Raw genomic sequence first — 21,558 nt, forward strand, 5'->3', positions numbered from 1 at the left:
GCTCTGTGAAGTTGGTTGTTGATCATTGCTAGACAGCCATTTTCAAGTCTTGCCTCAGATTTTCAAGCCGATTTAAGTCAACACTGTATCTAGACCATGGAGGAATATTCAATGTCGTCTTGGTAAGCAACTCCAGTATATATTTGGCCTTGTGTTTTCGGTTATTGTCCTGCTGAATGGTGAATTCATCTCCCAGTGTCTGTTGGAAGCAGACTGCAACAGGTTTCCCTTTAGGATTTGGCCTGTGCCTAGCTATATTTAAATTATATTTATCCTAAAAGAAACTCCCTATTCCTTGCAGATGACAATCATACCCATAACATGATGCAGCCACCACCATGCTTGAAAATATGAAGAATGATACCCAGTGATGTGTTGTGTTGGATTTTCCCCAAACATAACACCTTGTATTCAGGACCAAACGTACATTTCTTTGCCACATTTTTTGCACTTTTACTTTAGTGTCTTATTGCAAACAGTTTTGTTTTGGAATATTTTTATTCTGTACAGGCGTCCTTCTTTTCACACTTTCATTTAGGTTAGTATTGTGGAGTAACTACAATGTTGTTCATCCATTCTCAGTTTTCTCCTATCACAGCCATTAAACACTGTTTTAAAATCACCATTGGCCTCATGGGGAAATCCCTGAGCGGTTAGCTTCCTCTCCGACAACTGAGTTAGGAAGGACGCCTGCATCTTTGTAGTGACTGGGTGTATCGATACACCATCCAAAGTGTAATTAGTAACTTCCCCATGCTTAAAGTGATATTCAACATCTGCTTTTTTATGTTGACCCATCTACCATTAGGTGTCCTTCTTTGTGAGGCATTGGAAACCTCCCTGGTCTTTGTGGTTGAATCTGTGTTTGAAATTCACTGATTGACTGAGGGACCTTACATATAATTGCATGTGTGGGGAACAGAGATGAGGTAGTCATTAAAATCATGTTAAACACTATTATTGCACACAGAGTGAGTAGAAATTTATATGTGACTTGTTAAGCAGATGTTTATTCCTGAATTTATTTAGGCTTGCCGTAACAAAGGGGTTGAATAGTTATTGACTCAAGACATTTCAGCTTTTAATGTTGTATTTATTTGTAAACATTTCTAAAAACATAATTCCACTTTGACATTATGGGTTATTTGGTGTAGGTCAGTGACACAACATCTCAACTGAATCCATTTTAAATGCAGGCTGTAGCTCAACAAAATGTGGAAAAAGTCCAGGAGTGTGAATAATTCCTGAAGGCACTATAGCTATATATAGTAGGCTAGATTGCATTGTCTGCATAATAAAACAATCCCTAGAAAGCTTTTGTTTTGACAGTGGACTGGTTGTATTATTTTGCATTAATAGACTGGTTTTACGCAGCACAAACATTATATCCAAGTTGTGAGAGAGCGTGAGGACGGCTAAGGTAGGCTACAGGCCTACAGGACAGTTGTATATAAAAACAAATCTGATTAGTATGCTGTTGCATCAAAAAAAATAATATGCAATGTTTTGAATTTCACACTTTAATTACTAATACATTTTTGCCGCCAGCCGGCATTCTAAATAGAATTGCAACACCGTAGGCCTTTAGCTTTGTGAACCATAAAACTTTAGGCTTAACATGAGAAAATAATGACCAAACAAATGTTATAGGAGTGTCTCAGGCTAATGATCACAACTTCTATTATCATTTAACAAGGTTTAATAAGAATTAGAAAGTTACATGGTTAGTTAGTTCCCATAGCTGTCAGCTAAGCTATCTATTAACTAGCCTATCCGTCTTAGTTCAGATCTTAACGTTACTTCCGTTAGTTGTAGGACTACAATTACCAATGAACTATGTAGTCAGCAGTTAGCCTTCTTTCACAAGCTGGTCGTGGTTCTGCTTGATGTTCTTCTTGTGCTCTTGCTTCTGGCACATCTCCATGAACAACTTCTTGTCTTTGACCTTGAATGTTCTGCTCTATTGAATTGAATTTATTTTGGGTCAGAGACATATACAACAAAATGTACAATGTGGACCCAGAGGATATCATTAATTAAAACACTTGTTTCCAAAGTGGTCCTCTGGTATAAACAATAACACATATAATGATTAAAAGGCAAGACAAAATTACAAACAACCATAAATACATTCATTTATATTGACATCCTAGAAAGTGCACTGCACTGCACTTTTCCCTAACCTTAAAAAAGAACCATATTTATTTCCCATTTCGACCTTAAAAAAAATCTATTCATTGCACATCATTCAAATAAATACACCTGACCAGCAGTAGGGGGCACAACGGGCAGTGGAGTGGTTTCTCTTACTTAGACAACCCTGTCCAAATGAAAACATTTGCCTGCTTTTATTTGCAATCTGAAGAGCAGGCGGTGGGGGTGCAATTGTAGGGTCTCCCTGAGCCAGATGAAGGCTCAGTGCCTGTAGGAGAGCTCGTTGAATCAGACATTCACCATTAAGTGCAGCATACAGCTTAGCTTGAACTGTTTTACCTTTGTGAGACACAACAATATATACATCAACATATATTTTCTTGATCTCCAAGGGGAGGCTATTCCATAGACAAATGCCTGTATAGGAAAAGGTGCCCCTCGCAGTACTGTTTACTCTTGGGATTTTACAAGACATAACACTCACTCTGGTATTGTAACTGTGCTGACCCCATCAATGTGGTTTTTCATATAACCTGGGGCACGATCATTTAAGATGTCAAACATATAATGACGTTTAAGTTGGTCCACTCTGGGCTCCAAAATCCATGCTCTTGACCTTGAGTAAATTCTATATCATTCAGTAATCTAATGTTCAAGAGCGATCTTTTAGACATTTTTTGATTACCTATGTCCCATTGGCAACTCACTGGTCCATGGTCAGACAGAGTGATGGGTTGTATGTTGCACTTAGTTATGCTATGAGCCTCAGATTTGTATGTGAAAAGTAGTCAATTCTAGAATAAGTGTTGTGTGGGTTAGAATAAAATGTTAAGTCCTTCTCCCTAGGATGCTCATGGTGCCAGATATCCACCAATCCAGCCTCAACACAGCTATTCTTAAGTGCTTTACTCATTTTGGAGAGAGGAATGTTGGTTGCAGGAAGTTTGTCTAGATTGTGTGACGTGAAATTCTAAGGATGAGAGGGACTGTAGATTCTTCCAATAATACTTTATTATAAGATGTGCAACAATTGAGCAATTAACTTCATTCAATTAGTTCAATGCTGAAAGACCAACGAACAAGAGTTGGCTCTCTCCTTTTATAGAAAGTACATCCTCTTATCTGTGTCAGTTAGCAGATGTGCAGGGCCTGGGAACAGAGTTGTAAAATGTAATTTAGCTCTTCTGTGCAGATCAAGATAGCTGATATCTCTACCATTCTCTGTTTCTCACTGCAACTCCCACATACCTACATTCCTGCCGATCGTAGACACGGGAGACAAGTCACACAAGACAACTTTGTATCAGTAAAAATATGATCATATAACAATGGACAATCTTTAAGTAAAAAACAGCATAGTATGACTAATTACACACTATTGTATTCTGATAACAATGTCCCGATCATGGTTATACAACCTACATTTCAAATGACAGTCCTTAGTGCTTCACGTTGAGTCTATCACTCAAATTCAAGACCCTCAACTTAGCACACACTATCACAGTTAGAATGTACATTTACAAACAGTATATTCATCTTATATTTCCAGCATTAACTATTCTCATCACTTGTGGTAATGACAGATTGGTATCTCAATACATTCTTAGTCTAAATTACTATACATTTCGCAGTGTGCAGACCTCCACAATCAACCTGATACCCCAAATAAACAACTTTGGATGAGCCTAAAAAATTAGGCACAGTTGACCACTCCCCTTCACCGCACTCATTCTTCCATTCCTGGCATTTCATGTTCTTCTTCAGATAGTGTTTCAGTTCGTGGTTTTAATGGCACATGTTCAAAGTGGATGACCCTAGATAATGTCTCACCTAAGCCACCACTGTCCTTTACGTTTTGTTCATTTTCCTACCAGTGCAGCAGCAAGTTTGGATGGGATCTCTCTCCATGCTCACTTCACGTGGACTCATGTCGCGCTCCTGAGAGAAAAGGCATGAGAGAAAAGGCAGTTGATAGCTTTGACTGGATGCTGTCTACAGGTTGCTGGCTCGGACTCAGGTCTCACAGTAGAAGTGGTGCAAGACAGGGCCGTAGTGAACGCCATTTTCACAATTACTTCAGCCAGTTAGGGGGGGGGGGGTTGAGGTTCACACTGTTCTTGGTCAAATTATTCCTTCCATCTAGACACCATCACCATAACCTTGAGAGAGGACAGACCAGAACAGTTTAGGACATTTCTGATTCAGGAAATCCAGACAAATGATTTACTGTAAAACAAATGATTACTTCTACCAACATTCTTAATACAATTTCTAAAACAAATGTCTACGAGAATAACTACACATTTTTTTATACTCCCCTATTACGTATCTGGTGACCTCACCGCAGAGATACCGGGTCAGGGAGTTAGAGGGACAATCCTTAGGGAGACATCCCGACCATACAGCAGACCCAATCTGGTGAGATTCGTTATTGAAGCAAAGACAAAAACAAGACCAACCAAAACGACAACAGCAATACACATATGTGACCGACCGACCATCTTATGTAACAAAACATATTGTGTTTTTTTCCATTGGCTGAAAGTAGAGACTCAGAGCTACAAAATGGTATATCATGCACTACAGTTGAGGAACAATGGGAAAGTAATTCTGCTTTGAAAGTTGATAAACTTGTAAACTCACTTCTGAAAAAATGTCATTTGAATCTTTTGGTACTACTACTGGAGAGCCCTTTTTGTCTACACCCATTCAGCATTGTTTACACCCTCTTAGGATTTAGCTCCACTCATCTATTTAAAGGTTGATCAGACCATTCTGTACTAACATTAACTTGCTAGCTACTTCCAGACAAATTACAGAACAGCTCATTCAACATTACTCACCCTAGCCTAGCTGGTTAGGCTGTTATGTTATCCAGAGCGTTGATGACTGCAACTGAACAGATTTTCTGTTCGTTAATTTCAAAACGTGTCGCTCTCGGAGCAGCAACTGTGCTGCTGGCAACAATTTAATTCCTCTTTTTTTAAGACATGTAGCTAGCTAGCTAGGTAAACAAATGAACCATAATCCCAACTCATGACGTTACTACCCTGCTTGAATCTGCAGGTAGCTAACCAACCAGGTTCAATGTTGGCTAGCTAGCCAAGCAATTGACTCTTTCTTTCAAAATTAGAAATGTGTAATATCTGAAAATATAGCTAGATAGACTATTTTACTAGTATACATCCTTCATGGATGGACGTGTCTCCTGTCGGATGCTATGGTTGCCCTTCATTTAATGTAACCTGGAGACAGGTGTTTTCTCCATGTCCTTAGCTATTATACTCGAATTTCACTGATTTCAAAACTCTGTCCTCCAGAAAGTGGAGAGTAACACTAATGCAGTTTTAACACAGAGTGCATTTAAAAATATATACATTAGACAGGATTACCTAGACATACTGACCAGCTCAAATAGACAGAAGTGTGCTATATGGCAGACCAATCCAAACTCAGCTCTCGGTATGTCCAGCCCACTCATTATCTCAGCCAGTCATGGCTAGCGGTAAGGTTGGTGTCTTTTTATGTGGCTAAACTAACTAGGCTTGTAATTTAACAATTTTATTCATATTTACAGATGGCATACAAGTTTGTTAAGGTACATTAAAGTTCACATGTTAGAGAAGACATTTCTCCCAAAAATCACATTTAGATTTAATAAAAAGTTTATGTTCAAATGGCTCTCCTGCGACATATGCCTAGTTTCCTGAAACGGGTCACATATATCACTCGAGGAGGTGGTGAAAACGTCAATCCATTTGGAGAAACTATCAACCATTACTAACATTTATTTTTTCATTTTACAGGCAGGCATGTGAAGAAAAATAATTTGCATATTTACCAAAAGGCCCCAAGGGACAGGTAATAACCCCTTTGGACACCTGACTCACATCGTGATCAATGCGTCTCAAAAAAACAAAACAGAGGGATATATTACAACGCTAGGTAGATATTTTCAGGATTTTCTGAGGCTAGTCAGCTTCAGTTAGCTTCAAATTCCAGCTCAGGCTTCATCGTTGTTCCGAACGGGAATGTTGATCATGCAACCGCCATTGTCTCAAGCTAGCTTGTACAGCTCGTTTATGTCGAAGGTGGCAAATCGAACAGTAAACTCTTAATTTTATCGGACGATCATAACTGGTTTCCCCAAGGTTTAAAAAGGCTTCACACGTGCTCCCGCTCCACAAAGGTCTTGACCCTTGTGATCTAAATAACTATTGACCTATTTAAAAACTTTCTTGCCTAGCAGAAATAGGAAATTCAGGGAAGTGATATGGACAACATAAAAAAATTAAAAAATCAGGGAAATTAGGGGTTTGGCTACGGGGTAGGTCAGTTTAAATTATATATGATTGGAGGATGGTCAGAATAACCGGAATTCCTGATTAATTAGGAAAAATAATGAGTGTGTGTGTGGACACGCGTACATCATGAGTAGCTTGATGAAAACAAGTCACCATGTTGTCAGTGTGTATTCCATTGACCTTTGCACCCTTTTTGACAAGCTGCTCCACTACGTCCTTGTGCCCACCATCTACAGTCGTGGCCAAAAGTTTTGAGAATGACACAAATATTAATTTTCACAAAGTCTGCTTCGTTTGTATGGTGGCAATTTGCATATACTCCAGAATATTATGAAGACTGATCAGATGAATTGCAATTAATTGCAAAGTCCCTCTTTGCCATGCAAATGGACTGAATCCTCAATCAACATTTACACTGCATTTCAGCCCTGCCACAAAAGGACCAGCTGACATCATGTCAGTGATTCTCTCGTTAACACAGGTGTGAGTGTTGACGAGGACAAGGCTGGAGATCACTCTGTCATGCTGATTGAGTTCGAATAACAGACTGGAAGCTTCAAAAGGAGGGTGGTGCTTGGAATCATTGTTCTTCCTCTGTCAAACATGGTTACTTGCAATGAAATACGTGCCGTCGTCATTGCTTTGTACAAAAAGGGCTTCACAGGCAAGGATATTGCTGCCAGTAAAATTGCACCTAAATCAACCATTTATCGGATCATCAAAAACTTCAAGGAGAGCGGTTAAATTGTTGTGAAGAAAGCTTCAGGGCGCCCAAGAAAGTCCAGCAAGCGCCAGGATCGTCTAAAGTTGATTCAGCTGCGGGATCGGGGCACCACCAGTACAGAGCTTGCTCAGGAATGGCAGCAGGCAGGTGTGAGTGCATCTACACGCACAATGAGGCGAAGACTTTTGGAGGATCGCCTGGTGTCAAGAAGGGCGGCAAAGAAGCCACTTCTCTCCAGGAAAAACATCAGGGACAGACTGATATTTTGCAAAAGGTACAGGGATTGGACTGCTGAGGACTGGGGTAAAGTCATTTTCTCTGAATCCCCTTTCCGATTGTTTGGGGCATCCGGAAAAAAAGCTTGTCCGGAGAAGACAAGGTGAGCGCTACCATCGGTTCTGTGTCATGCCAACATTAAAGCATCCTGAGACCAGTCACGTGTCGGGTTGCTTCTCAGCCAAGGAAGTGGGCTCACTCACAATTGTGCCTAAGAACACAGCCATGAATAAAGAATGGTACCAACACATCCTACGAGATCAACTTCTCCCCACCATCCAGGACAGTTTGGTGACGAACAATGCCTTTTCCAGCATGATGGAGCACCTTGCCATAAGGCAAATGTGATAAAGTGTTAGTAGAAATGTGAGAAAAAAAACTGCATGGATACCTTGTCAGAGTCATGTGCATAGGTGGCAGGGAAGTCAGGCGCAGTAGAATCAAACTGAGTGTAATGGAGTTATTTAATAACAACAAACGAAACATAACTCCAACACTAAATGTAACAATAAAACAAAGTGAGTACGAGGACCCGTCGCGCACCAATACAAACAATCTCTGACAAAGACATGAGGGGAAACAGAGGGTTAAATACACAGCATGGGTTTGAAACCAGGTGTGTAGGAAGACAAAACCAATGGAAAATGAAAAATGGATCAATGATGGCTAGAAGACCGGTGACGTCGACCGCCGAGCACCGCCCGAACAAGGAGAGGCTTCGACTTCAACAGAAGTCGTGACAATCGAGTGTTTCGACTGTGGAACAAACGAGATACAATGCAGTAGCTGATGATCCACCTTTGATATCTTTCTGTGTGCGTCTCAGACCCACAGGAAAAGTTATAATAAAGACATAGAACATAGCTCAAGTCACAGTTTGTCACAGTTCAAGCCTATAGGGATGGTTTCCCGGACACAGATTAACCCTAATCCTGGACTAAAAAGATTTTTCAACAGATTCTCTGAGACATCGCCCCTAAGTGTTTTTTGTTTTGTGTAGGTGTAATGTTTTTGTTGTGTGTGTGTGTCTGGTGTGTGGTGTGTTTATTTGACCTTCATAGAGAGGGCAGGACAGGTCTTTGGTTGGCTTGTTGATGTTGGAAAAGTTTGACAACTGCCAAGTGTCAGTGCTGCTCGGGCCGAGTACAGTGCATGTACTCTTATGTTTCAGAGATCCCACTTTGGCATGGCAATGACGTGGAGAGCCTGCTTTCACAGAGCCAATGGAAAGAGGGCATCTTAGCTGACATTGTAAATGGCAAAGGTCACAATGGTTAATTCTCCATACATCAGTCAACCTGCCATCCTAGAAGTCATTTGTGCTGGCATGATTTATGATTTGTGTATGCCTGTCACGGTGTTCGTTACTGGTTGAAGGTAAGTCAGGTGCAGGAGAGCAGAGATGGGTGATAATAGGCGCACTTTATTCGTATCCAATGAAAAGTAGCAATATACGCCCAAAGTACACAAAATGGTACAAAATAACCAACACACATGGGCCAAACACAGACCCGGTGCTAACCAGCCGAATACGGGCTACACGTAACAAACAAACAATTTCACACAAAGATGAGGGGGAACAGAGGAATAAATACATGTACATGTGTGATTGGTAATGAAAACAAGATGTCCAGGGAACAAGGCAAAACAAATGGATAAATGAAAAATGGAGCGGCGATGGCCAGAAAGCCGGTTACGTCGACCGCCAAATGCCGCCCGACCCAAGTCGTGACAATGCCGGCTTTGGCCCAACCCATCGGTTTCTGGGACCAATCAGAAAGGTCAGAATGTGTTTGGATTCTAAAAGATTTTGGGAGGAAGCAAATCCAGCGTGGTGTTTGCCTGAGCGATGTGGATGGGTAGCCAGGCAACCATTTGATGGCAAGTGCTGATAAAAAGAGAAAGGAGGTGCAAGGACAGCTCTCTAGTCCTTACACAGGAAAAATAGCTCGCTAGCTATGCAAATTAGTTAATACAATAAAGACACTGATAACTATTAATCCGTAGTACAATGTTAGCTGGTTAGCTATATGATAGCATATTTTTTATTCTTCTACACTTTCTTTAAAAATTGGTATATGCACTTCTGAAATAAGAAGCATTTAGCTACCTTACAGTTAGCTCTTCAGTCAGTTTCTAGTGTGTTGTTACCAACATTTTTGGGGTTGAACTGGCTGCTACCGTACAGTACACACTTTTTGATTGCATGCTACCATTGGTCAAAAGTGAGAACTCAGTCCAAGGGGGCGAGAAGGGTCTGACAAGGGGGCATTTCCTGACAATGGGGCGTTCCCTGACACCCCTTCTTTTTTCTTATTTTAGTCCCACGAACTACCCCGTACAGTAGGTGGGGGAAATACACCTTATAGGTTGTAGTCTGCCAATAAACCTCAATGAAGAAAAGATCTAGTGCTCCTACATAATCAGAAGGTCAAATTTAGTTAGATAATCAATAAGATGTGCTATGTCTTACTTGTGTTTCACATAATCATGCAGTAGTGCAGAAGTTTGCAGCGTATATAACCGGTGAAAAACTTACTGAATGAAGCCAGTCTAGCTGCTGGCTTGCTTTGCATGCAAGCCTGTGAGACAAAATGACGGCCGTTATTTTTGTGTTACTATGTGTATAATCATCCATGTTTCCCACAATGTCATTCAAATGTTATCCACAGTGAACCTCAACACCAGGTAAGGAAGGGAGAAGTAATTGGAAGAGAGGGAGAGAAAGGTCATGCAAACTCAATTAATCTTTTCTTTAATCATATCTCCTTGCCTCCTTTTCAGCTGTATCGATCATGTAAGTTGGGAGCAGTAATAGTGAGATTAAATATTTGTCTGCCAAACTTGCTCCCACCATTATGAAATGTAGTGTTGTTCATTATTTCACTTTCTTCATCATCCCAGAAACGGATTAGTGGGGGAAGCTATGCTCTTCTAACCTACACAGTGTAATGAACACGATGGGAGACAGAGAGCTGGTTTGAAGTGTAGGGCGAAGCAGGTGTTTATTGTAAAGGACCACAGGAGGAGGCAGGTGGCTGGGTCCAGGGGCAGGCAGAAGGTCATACACAGGAGAGGCAGGTAGCTGGGTCCAGGGGCAGGCAGAAGGTCATACACAGGAGGAGGCAGGTAGCTGGGTCCATGGACAGGCAGAAGGTCATACACAGGAGGAGGCAGGTAGCTGGGTCCAGGGACAGGCAGAAGGTCATACACAGGAGGAGACAGGTAGCTGGGTCCAGGGACAGGCAGAAGGTCATACACAGGGGGTCCAAAAAGACAACAGTACAGGCAGGGAAAAGGATAGTAACGTTGTCCGTGAGATCAGGCAATAGGTTGATAATAGGAAATACAGGCAGGGAATAGAGGCAGGGAAAGTACAGGCAGGGAATAAGCAAACGGCGTAGTTAGTGAGCAGGCAAAAACTATCATACAGGGAAGGAGTAAATTACGGGGGTGTGTCTGAAAGAAAAACAATACTTCACAATGATGGGGTGCAAAGAACTGAACTAAATAGTGTGTGATCAGAATTCAGGTGAGTGGGATCTGGAGAGTGAGCTGCGTTCAGGGGACCTATGTGTTTGAGAGTGTGAGCTGGAAAGTGGGCTGGAAAGTGAGCTGCGTTCAGGGGATCTACATGTTTGAGAGTGTGAGTTGGAATCAGACGTTACTTACAATTTTCCCCACTGTCTATACATTTCAACACAAGATTTAAATAATTGTACACAATTCTAAAATTATTGAATTAAATTGATATGAAATAAATGTCTATTAGATTCAATCTTATTAAACTGAAGCAGAAAGACTGACATTCATTAACATTGTGCTTATTTTGTTTCCCCCAGGTTACTCTGGGACTGGGAGAAGGGAGCACCTAATGGGATTCTACTCGGACAACCCTCATCCGGGATTCTGCAATCCATTTTGCATGACTGTGGATGGGTTCTGTGATTTACAAGCTCTCCCTCTCAAACGACCATAATTCCAATGGACATGGAGTGCAGGATATGAGTGGATGAAAACCCGTGTGGGGATGTGTACTATTTACTACAAGATGAAAATTAATTAATAGAAGGGGTGAGCAACCCAGTCCTGATTGTGGTAGTTCTGAGTGTCACGTTATTGACTTACACTGCTCTGCAGAGATTATCAACAAAACCTCCACCCAGAGACCCAGAAGCACATACGCTGTTCGGGGGTTTGCTGAAGCTGCTCCCGGCAAGCCCAGGTCGCATTACTACACTGATATGTCCTGTCCAGTGTGCTTACATTAGGCTGCACTGCCGGTAGAAACCAACTGTGGCCACCTCTTCTGTGGTTCCTGTATAGTTGCATTTGGGAGGTCTGGGACTTGGCTTGGTGCTATTAACTGTCCCATCTGTAGACAAATGGCTACATTGCTTTTCCTGCTCTTCCAAGACCACGCCTCACTGCAGCAGGTCCAGGATGGGTAAGCTGAGCCAATACTCATCTTGTAGGATCTCAACGACTACAACCGGTGATTCTCTGGCCAGCCCAGATTGCTCATGGATTGCCTGTGGGACGTCCCCACTGCTGCGCCACGCCTTCGGGGAGATGTTCTCCGTGAGCGGCCCCTTCTGGATGTTCTGTATTCATATCCTGTGTCTGGTGGGGCCTCCCTGCTGGACTTCATCCCCAAGGCCTTGTTCAGCCTGCTAGGCTTCATGGACGACTCCTTTGTCATCTTGCTCCTCTTCATCTTCGTCATGTACCACAAAGTGATGACTCAGAGACTGGCAGGTTGATGAACAGCCACGGGGCAGGAGTATGCAATCAATCCCATACCTCTTTATATCATGTCAGGTCAAAGACACTGTGAGGGTCAGTGCTCTTTTTCTATTACTTTGGACTTCCATGGGGCCCCGATAACAGTCTTTTGTATTGCCTGTGGGGACTATGGCTGGACCTGAGAAAGGAACATACACTACATGAACAAAAGTATGTGGACACCTGCTTGTTGTTAATCTCATTCCAAAATCATGGGCATTAATATGGAGTTGGTCCCCCATTGCTGCTAAACCACCCTCCACTCTTCTGGGAAGGCTTTCCACTAGATGTTGGAACATTGTTTCCATTCAGCCACAAGAGCATTAGTGAGGTCTGGCACTGATGTTGCGCGATTAGGCCTGACTCGCAGTCGGTGTTCCAATTCATCCCAAAGGTGTTCAATGGGGTTGAGATCAGAGCTCTGTGCAGGCCGGTCAAGTTCTTCCACAACGATCTCGACAAACCATTTCTGTATGGACCTCGCTGTGTGTACGGGGGCATTGTCATGGTGAAACAGGAAAAGGCATTCTCCAAACTGTTGCCACAAAGTTGGAAGCATAGAATCATGTAGAATGTCATTGTATGCTATAGCATTAATATTGCTACAGCAAGGGGCCTAGCCTGAACCATGTAAAACAGCCCCAGACCATTTTTCCTCATCCACCAAACTTTACAGTTAGCAATATGCATTCGGGCAGGTAGCATTCTCCTGGCATCCACCAAACCAGATCCGTCCATTGGACTGCCAGATGGTGAAGCGTGATTCATCACTCCAGAGAACGAGTTTCCACTGCTCCAGAGTCCAATGGCGGCGAGCTTGCACCACTACAGCCGATGCTTGGTATTGTGCGTGGTGATCCTTGGCTTGTGTGCAGCTGCTCAGCCATGGAAACCCATTTCATGAAGCTCCTGACGAACAATTCTTGTGCTGACTAACCATTTTTATGCACTACGCACTTCAGCACTCTGCAGTCCCGTTCTGTGAGCTTGTGTGGCCTACCACTTCGCGGCTAAGCCATTGTTGCTCCTAGACATTTCCACTTCACAATAACAGCACAAACAGTTGACCAGGGCATGTCTATCAGGGCAGAAATTTGATGACCTGATTTATTGGAAAGGAGGCACCCAATGACAGTGCCACGTTAAAAGTCATTGAGTTTTTCAGTACGGACCATTCCACTGTCAATTTTTGTCTATGGAGATTTAATGGCTGTGTGTTTGATTTTATTCACCTGTCAGCAACGGGTGTGACAGAAATAGCCGAATCCATTAAGTTGAAGGGGTGTACACATACTTTTGGCCATGTAGTGTACCAGCAGATAACAATAGTTGTCCAGTGAGAGTTTGAGATGTACAGGGGAAATCAGCCAAAAAGTATACTTCTCTTGGTAAGGGTACTAAAGCAATATACAAATAAAATAAATCAACATATTATTATTTCATAATCTGATCTGATGAGATGTAATTCTGCTGAACTGGCTGATCTGAAGTTAACATTTCGTTCATGTTTGCAACTATAGTTATTTTGGGTGTGTTTGAGAAGTACAATGCAATCTCTATCTCCGATAATAATCAAAAACATCAAAAAACAGTAAATTATGTTGAACTTTGTCACCACACCGAAGTTGACACATTGTTTGATTTGGGAGAAATGCATTGCTATGTTAAGGAAGCAATAGCTACATGGAGTCTCTCGTCATTGATTACTTTTACAGCTGTGGTAGTTGGATAACACACTGATAATAAAAATAAATGTATATTTTGTTGATAAAGCGTAACACAGAATATATTCAATCTCTCTTCCCCCTTCAACAGCTAAAATTTATGAATTATTTTTCACTCCTCAATCTACACACAATACCCCATAAGGACAAAGAAAAAACAGGTTATTATACATTTTTGCAGATTTATAAAATAATAAAAACTAAAATATCACATTTACATAAAAATTCTGACCCTTTACTCAGTACTTTGTTGAAGCACCTTTGGCAGCGATTACAGCCTTGAGTCTTCTTGGGTAAGATGCTACAAACTTGGCACACCTGTATTTGGGAAGTTTCTCCCATTATTTTCTGCAGATCCTCTCAAGCTCTGTCACGTTGGACAGGGAGCTTCTCTGCACAGCTATTTTCAGGTCTCCCCAGAAATGTTAGATCGGGTTCAACTCCGGGCTCTGCTGGGCCACTCAAGGACATTCAGAGACTTGTCCCGAAGCCAGTCCTGCTTTGTCATGGCTGTGTGCTTAGGGTCATTGTCCTGTTGGAAGGTGAACCTTTGCCCCAGTCTGAGGTCCTGGGTGCTCTGGAGCAGGTTTTCATCAACGATCTCTCTGTACTTTGCTCCTGACTAGTCTCCCAGTTCCTGCCGCTGAAAAACATCCCCACAGCATGATGCTGCCACCACCATGCTTCACCGTATTGATGGTGCCTGTAACGGTTTTCTTTATGAGAAGGAGAGTCGGACCAAAATGCGGCGTGTAGATTGCGATCCATGTTTATTAAACAAACGTAAAACACGAATCAAAATACAAACACTACAAAATAATAAACGTAATGAAAACCGAAACAGCCTAAACTGGTGCAAACTAACACTAAGGACAATCACCCACGACAAACTCAAAGAATATGGCTGCCTAAATATGGTTCCCAATCAGAGACAACGATAAACACCTGCCTCTGATTGAGAACCACTTCAGACAGCCATAGACTTAACTAGAACACCCCACTAGCTACAATCCCCATACATACACACCACATACAAAAACCCATGCCACACCCTGGCCTGACCAAATAAATAAAGATAAACACAAAATACTTTGACCAGGGTGTGACAGAACCCCCCCCCTAAGGTGCGGACTCCCGAACGCACCTCAAAACAATAGGGAGGGTCCGGGTGGGCGTCTGTCCATGGTGGCGGCTCCGGCGCGGGACGTGGACCCCACTCAATCAATGTCTTAGCCCCTTCTCCTCGCGTCCCTGGATAGTCCACCCTCGCCGCCGACCATGGCCTAGTAGTCCTCACCCAGAACCCCACTGGACTGAGGAGCAGATTGGGACTGAGGGGCAGCTCGGGACTGAGGCAGCTCGGGACTGAGGGGAAGCTCAGGAGTGAGAGGAAGCTCAGGAGTGAGAGGAAGCTCAGGCAGGTTGATGAATCTACCAGATCCTGGCTGGCTGGTGGTTTCGGCAGATCCTGGCTGACTGGCAGATCCTGGTCGACTGGCAGATCTGGAAGATCCTGGTCGACTGGCAGATCTGGAAGATCCTGGTCGACTGGCAGATCTGGAAGATCCTGGTCGACTGGCAGATCTGGAAGAGTCTGGTCGACTGGCAGATCTGGAAGAGTCTGGTCGACTGGCAGATCTGGAAGAGTCTGGTCGACTGGCAGATCTGGAAGAGTCTGGTCGACTGGCAGATCTGGAAGAGTCTGGTCGACTGGCAGATCTGGAAGAGTCTGGTCGACTGGCAGCTCTGGCTGCTCCATGCTGACTGGCTGCTCCATGCTGACTGACAGCTCTGGCTGCTCCATGCTGACTGGCAGCTCTGGCTGCTCCATGCTGACTGGATGCTCCATGCTGACTGGCAGCTCTGGCTGCTCCATGCTGACTGGCTGCTCCATGCTGACTGGCAGCTCTGGCTGCTCCATGCTGACTGGCTGCTCTGGCTGCTCCATGCTGACTGGCTGCTCCATGCTGACTGGCTGCTCCATGCTGACTGGCGGCCCTGGCTGCTCCATGCTGACTGGCGGCCCTGGCTGCTCCATGCTGACTGGCGGCCCTGGCTGCTCCATGCTGACTGGCGGCCCTGGCTGCTCCATGCTAACTGGCGGCTCTGGCGGCTCCTTGCAGACTGGCAGCTCTGGCGGCTCCTTGCAGACTGGCAGCTCTGGCGGCTCCTTGCAGACTGGCAGCTCTGGCGGCTCCTTGCAGACTGGCAGCTTTGGCGGCATCCTGCAGACAGGCAGCTCTGGCGGCTCCTTGCAGACTGGCAGCTCCTTGCAGACTGGCAGCTCCTTGCAGACTGGCAGCTCTATGCTAACTGGCAGCTCTATGCAGACTGGCAGCTCTATGCTAACTGGCAGCTCTATGCTAACTGGCAGCTCTATGCTAACTGGCAGCTCTATGCTAACTGGCAGCTCTATGCTAACTGGCAGTTCTGAACAGGCGGGAGACTCCGGCAGCGCTGTAGAGAAGGAAGGCTCTAACAGCGCTAAACAGGCGGGAGACTCCGACAGCGCTGGAGAGGAGGAGGGCTCCGACAGCGCTGGACAGGCGAGGCGCACTGTAGGCCTGATGCGTGGTGCTGGCACTGGTGGTACTGGGCCGAGGACACGCACAGGAAGCCTGGTGCGGGGAGCTGCTACCGGAGGGCTGGGGTGTGGAGGTGGCACAGGATGGGTTAGACCGTGAAGGCGTACTGGAGATCTTGAGAGCGGTGCTGGCACAGGACGTGCAAGGCTAGGGAGGTGCACAGGAGGCCTGGTACGTGAGACTGGCACCATCTTCACCAGCCGACTAACACGCACCTCAGGACGAGTATGGAGCGCTGACCCAGGTGCCATCAAATCCCCGACACGCTCCGTCGGGCGAATTCCATGTTTAAAACACCAACACAGCAACTCCCTCATTTCTCTCTCCTCCAATTTCCCCATTAACTCCTTCACAGTCTCTGTTTCGCTCACCTCCAATTTCCCCATTAACTCCTTCACAGTCTCTGTTTCGCTCACCTCCAACACCGGCTCTGGTCTCCTCCTTGGCTCCTCACGATAAACAGGGAGAGTTGGCTCAGGTCTGGCTCCTGACTCTGCCACACTCTCCCTGAGCCCCCCCCCAAGAAATTTTTGGGGCTGACTATGGGGCCTCCGTCCGCGCCGCCTTGCTTGCTTCGCAAACTCCATTCTCCTATATCCTTCCGCGCACTGCTCCATCGAATCCCAGGCGGGCTCCGGCACTCTCCCTGGGTCGACCGCCCACCTGTCTATCTCCTCCCAAGAAGTATAGTCCATACTGTACTCCACTTTGGGCTGTTCTTGCCTGTTGACACGCTGCTTGGTCCCTTTGTGGTGGGTGATTCTGTAACGGTTTTCTGTATGTGAAGGAGAGTCGGACCAAAATGCGGCGTGTAGATTGCGATCCATGTTTATTAAACAAACGTAAAACACGAATCAAAATACAAACACTACAAAATAATAAACGTAATGAAAACCGAAACAGCCTAAACTGGTGCAAACTAACACTAAGGACAATCACCCACGACAAACTCAAAGAATATGGCTGCCTAAATATGGTTCCCAATCAGAGACAACGATAAACACCTGCCTCTGATTGAGAACCACTTCAGACAGCCATAGACTTAACTAGAACACCCCACTAGCTACAATCCCCATACATACACACCACATACAAAAACCCATGCCACACCCTGGCCTGACCAAATAAATAAAGATAAACACAAAATACTTTGACCAGGGTGTGACAGTGCCAGGTTTCCTCCAGACATGATGCTTGGCATTCAGGTCAAAGAGTTCAATCTTGGTTTCATCAGACCAGAGAATCTTGCTTCTCATGGTCAGAGTCCTTTGGGTGACTTTTGGAAAACTCCAGGGGGACTGTCATGTGCCTTTTACTGAAGAGTGGCTTCAGTCTGGCTACTCTACCATAAGGGCCTGATTGGTGGTGTCACAGATCCCTCTGGAACTTTCATCACGCACACCTGTCCCCTATTACCACGGATTAGTATTTGTATATATGTGCCCTTTGGTTTCTGTTGGGGTCGATTATTGTTACAATGTCCGTTGGTGCGTGTGAATACCTGTGTGGTGTGTTTTGGGCTTTCGTGCCCTTGTGGATTGCGCAGATGATTACCGGCCTCGTCCCGTGTCTTAATCATTGTGTGCATGTTTATTTATTCAAGGTACTCCTCGCTCTTTTGTTTGGGTATCAACTCTGTGTTTTTGTTACGTGTTTGTTTGGCGTTCTTCCCTGTGCCCTTACACGGCACGCCGTAATTTACGCATTCCTGCGTCTGTCTCCCGAATCCTTCATGCCAGAGTGACAGAATAATCGACCATTAAGGGAGACAGCGGGAATGGCCCATCCGACTACGCTGTGACTGGTCCGTCAACTGGGTCTCCGACGTCGCCACAACGTGTCCGTCCGACAACTCTACTTCAGGAGGCCACAACTGACCCGTCTGACGCCACTGCTACTGGTCCGTCCGACGCCGCCGCTACTTCGGCATTGTCAACTGGCCCGTCCGACAACGACGCAACTTCGGCAGCTGCATCGGGTCCTGATCGACCTGCACTGCGTTCCTGTGATCATCCTCGAGACCGGTGTCGTTGCGCTGGGGGTACTGTCACGGATCCCTCTGGAACTTTCCTTGTGTACACCTGGCCCCACACCTGGCCCACACCTGGCCCCTACGTGTCACATGTATTGTTCTAATGATTAAGGGGCTCGTCCCGGGTGATAATCATTGTGCGATTGTGTATTTATTCAAGGTACTCCTTGCTCTTTTGTTGTGTTTTGTATAGTGGTTGTTTGGTCTTTGTGCCTGTACATGGCACGCTGTAATTTTGGTAAATAAAAACCCCTATTACGCATTCTTGTGCCTGCCTCCCGGCCCTTTATGCCAACGTGACCGGAGTGCTACAGAGATGGTTGTCCATCTGGAAGGTTCTCTCATCTCTGCAGAGGAACTCTGGAGCTCTGTCAGAGTGACCATCGGCCTCAGTTTGGCTGGACGACCAGCTCTAGGAAGCGTAATGGTGGTTCCAAACTTCTTCCTTTTAAGAATGATGGAGGCCCCTGTTCTTGGGGACCTTCAATGCTGCATTTTTTGGTACCCTTTCCCAGATCTGTGCCTTGACTCAATCCTGTCTCGGAGCTATACGAACAATTCCTTCGACCTCATGGCTTGGGTTTTGCTCTGACATGCAGTGTCAACTGGTGGGACCTTATATAGGCAATTGTGTGCCTTTCCAAATCATGTCAAATCAATTGACTTTACCACAGGTGGACTCCAATCAAGTTGTAAAAACATCTCAGGGATGATCAATGGAAACAGGATGCACCTGAGCTCAATATTGAGTCTCATAGCAAAGGGTCTGAATACTTATGTAAATATTTTTTATTTTTTTGCTAAAATGTATAAAAACCTGTTTTTGATTTTGTTACCTTTCTTGCCTTTCCTCCATACCGTAGTCGGGATGGCTCAGGGGAGCCTTCACTTGCTAGCTCCAGGGCCAGAGCAATTTACAGATGCTCTGTGGTAATTCCCACATTTGGGGATCTTATCCGCTGCTAATGACGAGCAAGTCTGGAATTCCACTGAAGTAGTTAGCTTTTATTAAAACTTGCAAAACTGTCACAATTTACAGTCCCACCTATATCAGTGTGTTTTGTTCTTTTTTTGGGGAGGGGGGGCTATAATAATGCAGCAATAAAAATGTTTAACGTCCCAGAACAGTTCGTATGTAACAGTTCAGTTCAAAATCAACACACAATCACCAAACTGGTTAGGTGGTCTTTTGTTCCTCTTTGGCCTCCCTGTGGGAGTTTAACCGAAAGCAATGGCGTGCAACAGTCCATGCTTGGCCTTGATGCATTATGCTACCCCCACTAGACTGAACTCCATCTGGTGTCGCCGACCAACTCACAAAAGAAATGGTATCAGAAGCAAGCTCTGCGTCCTTCTCACTACCATTGTCACTGTTTTGTTCGTCCATGAAAAGGGTGGGTAGATCCAGATCAGAATCGTGGAGGCCTGCATCCAGATCAGGCGACAAGACCTCTTGGCATGGCAGGTTGCCATGATTCAGCGTGTGTTGACACCCAGCTGTTGTCTAGAGTGGTGCGGGAGTTGTTGACTTTGTTGTGATGAAAACCTTCACCTTTGTTCTCGGACTCCAAGTCATCCAGCTGATAGGATGATCATCCAGCTGATCCCTCATAGGATGGTAGGAACTTCCTTTATTTAAGTACATACATTTATTCCTTTATTTAAGTACACACTGTGTCACTAACGTTGTAGTGTGTCCTTGCGACATTCTTGTCATACTGTTTTTTGGCATGCTCCACAGACTGACTCAGCACTTCCCTTGCAATCTGGTGAGCAAGTTCCAATATGTCTCGTAGTTGTGCCACACACTGTGGATGCGTCTTGGCGTGATCGAGTGGCAAGCCAGCCACCAGCTCGATGGGTTCTGTTACTTCTCTTCCAAGGAGCATCATGTTTGGAGTGAACCTTGTTGAGCTGTGCTTTGTTGCTCTATAGGCCATCACAGTGAATGGAATCATGAGGTCCCAGTCCCAATGACGATTGCGGCCTGAAATGGGTTGTGTGAGTCTGTTCGATTCCTAACAGTTCATACATTCTTTGGAAGACTTCAGACACGAATTTGGAGCCTTGATCGCTGTGGAGTGTCTGTGGGGCTCAATAGCAGCATACCCATTCAGCTGTCAGAACTTCAGCCACTGTCACGGCTTGATCGTTTGGCAGAGGGTAGGCTTCCATCCACTTTGTGAAATAATCTTGAACCACCAATATGTAGCGATTGTAGTGTTCTGTCTCATTCATGGGGCCCATGAGATCAATGGCTATCCTCTCCATGGGTACTCCCACACGGACAGTGCCCAAAGGTGCTTGGGGCTTCCTCGAAGGTCTGGCTTTAGCGGCACAGCTCGCACATGTACGACACCATAGTGTGACATCCTCTCTCATTCGGTACCAGTAGTATCTTGTCTGCAGCCAGGCAAGTGTCTGTTCCACGCCAAAGTGACCAGCTACTGGGCCATCCTGCATCTGCTTCATGATGTCCGTTTGGGAACACTTGAGGTCGGAGTATCTGTGGGTAAAACTCAGAGAATGCTGTCCTTGACATACAGTCTCTTCCACTGGCTCGAATAGGCCTTAGACGCTGGTCCAAAAGGCAACACATCTCCCCACGATGGGTTTTCCTGTCCTTCCTTGAGCCATCTCTTGATGGGGCCTATATCAGAGTCAGCCATCTGAGCTTGACGTAATTCCTCAGTAGTACATCCATGGAACAGAACAATGTCACTTGCGTCGGTGAGGCGAATCTTTTCCACGTCCGACGTGTCATCTTCACTCTCCCGATGACCGAACTCCACGTTGACGAAAGCTCTAGAAGCTCCAGGGAGTGCAGCCTGTAGGCTGGAGTCTTCCCCTACCCTCACTGAACAGAGCTCCATAGAAGTAGCTTCTACAGTGTAATCAGCTATGCTGGAGCCGAAGTCACCCTGCACTTCCTGGTGCCTGAAACGATCATTGTTCTGGTCAGAGTCCTGTATAG

General features: G+C 45.0%; 1 pseudogene; it reads left to right on the forward strand.

The window, feature by feature from the left end:
* The first annotated feature begins 11,702 nt into the window (after nucleotides 1-11,702).
* Nucleotides 11,703-12,221, forward strand: LOC139387536 (E3 ubiquitin-protein ligase RNF170 pseudogene; annotated as a pseudogene).
* Nucleotides 12,222-21,558: the final 9,337 nt, after the last annotated feature.

This window comes from Oncorhynchus clarkii, chromosome 28 (genome assembly GCF_045791955.1).
Source record: "Oncorhynchus clarkii lewisi isolate Uvic-CL-2024 chromosome 28, UVic_Ocla_1.0, whole genome shotgun sequence".
Classification (NCBI taxonomy): domain Eukaryota; kingdom Metazoa; phylum Chordata; class Actinopteri; order Salmoniformes; family Salmonidae; genus Oncorhynchus; species Oncorhynchus clarkii.